We start from the raw sequence: 3,604 nt of genomic DNA on the forward strand, positions 1-3,604 counted from the left end.
TAACTCTTAGCTAATACATATCTTATAATATTTTAAATCTCTATTTCTATCATAAATGCTTGATACAAAGTCTCGAGCTCTTTATCTCTCAATAGATAACTCATCTTTTTATCAAATGCATCAAGATAAACCACTAAATACACTTGATCATCTAGCTTACAATTTTTAGCAATCTCATTTAAAACTTTTGAAAAATTGATATTAAATTCGAGAACTAATTCATCATTCCTAATTTGGATCTTTAAGAACTTTTTAGAAGAATCAGAGATGCTTACTCTTTCCCTGAATTGCTTCATGAAGGTTGAGTGTAATTCATTCCAAGATGAAATAGAACATGCTGATAGAAAGGAAAACCAATCTCTAGCATTGCATTCTAAAGTTTGAACAAACAACACCATATGCACATCATTATGAGCAGTTTCAAAATCACAAATCAAACTACTAAACATTTGCACATGATGACTAGCTAAAGTTTCATGGTTCCCATCAAACATAGATAAATGCTTTCTAAGATCATACAACATAGTGTTTGGGAAACCATGAATGCCATCAAAAATTAATGGCATGTATCTCTTGGTAGAAATAGATCTACAATCTTTATTCATGGACTGCATACTAGGTGAAAAGAAATTTTCCATTTCTAACAAACTTACAACTCATTTGCTAGGATTACATTCAGAATTTATTACTTGTAGTAGATCTAAATATTCTTCTACCAATCAAATCTCTAACACACTCTAACATGCAAACACATGTACTGAATTTATCTTTCATAAAGTATGTCAAGATTCATCATACAACTCTCCTATTTGTTGGGCATTCTTTTACATGAGGTCAACGAAAGGAATCTATAGTGTAATTCCTCTCTTGAAAAGAAAATCTTTTTAAGGATCCACTTCAAGTTTTAGTGTTTATCTTGCAACGTACCGAAATCTGCTCAGTAGAAGATAAATGTGAGTGTTCACAAGGAGGCCTTTGTTGGTTCTAAAAATCCTTTTATCTTGAAATTGAAGTAAAATCTATTCATTGTCTCAAAATATCACACCAAAAGAACAATATTTTTGTATTTTCTATTTTTCAAAGAATGCAACTCTAACAATGCATCTAGTATGAGGTCCTACTCTAACAGGGGGTTAGAAAAGAAAATAAAAAAACTGAAAGAAAATAACATGAAATCAAATAACTTGAAATTTAAATTCCTAAACAAACATAAGCTATAGAACACAACACGCTGTGAGTTAAACCTTCGAAGAAATCAGTAGGAAACCAATGAAAACAGGAGCAACACTTCCTAGAATCCACTGATGCAATCGTCGGTGAGAATCTTTAACAAATCAAATGATGTTTCACTCTTCATCAAATTTTAAGGCCACAAAAAATGCACTCATGCAAGAAAAAAAGCTATGTAGGCACAATCGGGTGATCTCTTGTCAAGCTCGTTACATCAACAGAATTCATATATCTGTAGCAAACACCAGAACTAAAAGATTGCACAACCAAAATTAGTGCAATAAACCTTTGGCTCAATCACAATCTCATGAATAAAATCCACAAAAAAAAGATACATTTAGGCAAGAATAACTACACTCCAAATGCTAGCACCAAAAGCGTAACTTTATTGCATAATAACGGTGGCCCTTGTTACATTTTACAATGGGGTATTTATAAGAAATTGCCTCCTCAATTTTTGTTGAGAGTGAGAGATATCTTAATGCAATAAAATTCTTTTAAAATATTAAAACAAACTAAATATATACAAACTAGTAATCTAATTTGTGCTTAGAAGGACTCCACCCATATTTTATTCATTAATTGGATGCATGAGCCCTTTAAATGTCAAAAAATAATGAAAGCATGAGAGAGAAAGTAGGAGGAAGACATCAGTCAAAGTAGAAGTGCATGGAGACACCAAAAATAGAAGTTGGCCTTTCACTTGATGTGTATCAGAGTTAACTTGCCATCAAAATGTGCTCCCAATGCATGGAAAGTGCTATTTTTGGAACTAGCAGTCAACTATCGGTGCACCTCTGAATTGAGGACCTGCAGACCTTGACTGAGTCAAAATCTCAAAATTTTACTAAGTATTAAAATTGAAATTCTAGCATCTAGGTTTTGCTCATCTATATCCTAAAGATATGTTTGGATGTTTGCCCTTAAATTTCTCTATAATCTCAGTAATCTTAGTAGCATCGGGAAGATCCAAGGCCTCATACTTGTCTTTGACCTTCTATCGGTAGTTTTCCACCTCAATTTGAGTTTCTACAAAATCTCCAAGTTTGGTATCTAACTCTAACAATGCTTCTTCTGTCCTAAAGGCTTGTTTGATGTATTCATCACTGGATGCTTCCTCTAAAGTCTTTTTGAAATTCTCCACAACTATCTCAACTAGTAAAAGATTCTCTCATTCTTCATCTTCAAAAATGTCCAAGCGTGCATCACTGTAAAAAAATTTTGGTTCCAAAATTCACTCTTGGGCTTGGTTCTTGAGCCTATGTATCTCATCATGTAATGTTTCCATTACTTTATTTCCATTTGCAATCTTTTCTATCCAATCATCTATCATGTCTAACTCTTCTCCAATATATACATCAATTAGAATGTGGTACCTTTTCCCTTTTATGTCCTGTAGAGTTTGTAAATCCTTGCTCCATACCCATACCTCATCCATAATACTGAATTCCTACCTCAAAATTGCCATGATCTTATCAACATTCTCTTGTGTAGAATGAAATAACTTTAGACTTCCTATGATTATAGTGATACCCCTATCCTCAAGGCTGTCTCACCAATCCTAACAAGCTCTCAAAAATGGATTGAGCTATACACCTTCCCCTTCTTTAAGAATGGTAGTCAAAGTCTCCTTAGGGAATTCAAAATCAAGAGGAGCAATAACTTCAGCTAAATATCCTTTTAAAATCTCAACTTTCCTTTGAAGTGTTCTGATTTCAATCTCATCCTATTCCATATGGTTTAGAACCTCCTTGACTCCCATAGTCATCATCTGTCGGGAAGTATCTCATGTAGGCTTTCCTAACATGATATCCTTCACTTCATAGTCTTGAAGGCTAATAGCTTCTTCATCTATACCTTTCAGAGGGTGAGCCACCTGTGCAAATAATTCCTAGTTTTGAGTAGTAGTAATGAATGCAAAGGGTGTTCCATCATGTAATGGAGAGTCAGGCTTATTCAAAATCTCTACAATGTCACAAATATCATCCTCTGAAGCAAGGAATTAATGTTTAGCATTTCTCATTATTTCTTTCTAGAACCATCTTAGGATATGTCTTTCTATAACCTTGGCTCTAGATGATGAGGGGATGTGTTTATCTACCTCCTTCCCTTTATTACTCTTGCTTAGAGTCTCCTATTGTGAGGGTTCTTCTTCTGTAGTCTCAATTTCTGTAGATCTTGTAGGTTGATCTTCAACTTCCTGACAAGATTGTTTTATACATTCTACTAGATATGCCTCTTTTGAGGGCTCATCAGTAACCCTTGGTTCTAGTTCTCCTTGTAATGACAATTCCTTCTAAACTTAGAGGTGGAAGTTTCATTGAAACCTTATCCACCATCATAACTTGAGGTGAAGATGGGGAAGTTGGATGAG

Source organism: Cupressus sempervirens, chromosome 9, assembly GCF_028749045.1.
Source record: "Cupressus sempervirens isolate cs-2001-9-10 chromosome 9, ASM2874904v1, whole genome shotgun sequence".
Taxonomy (NCBI): Eukaryota; Viridiplantae; Streptophyta; class Pinopsida; order Cupressales; family Cupressaceae; genus Cupressus; species Cupressus sempervirens.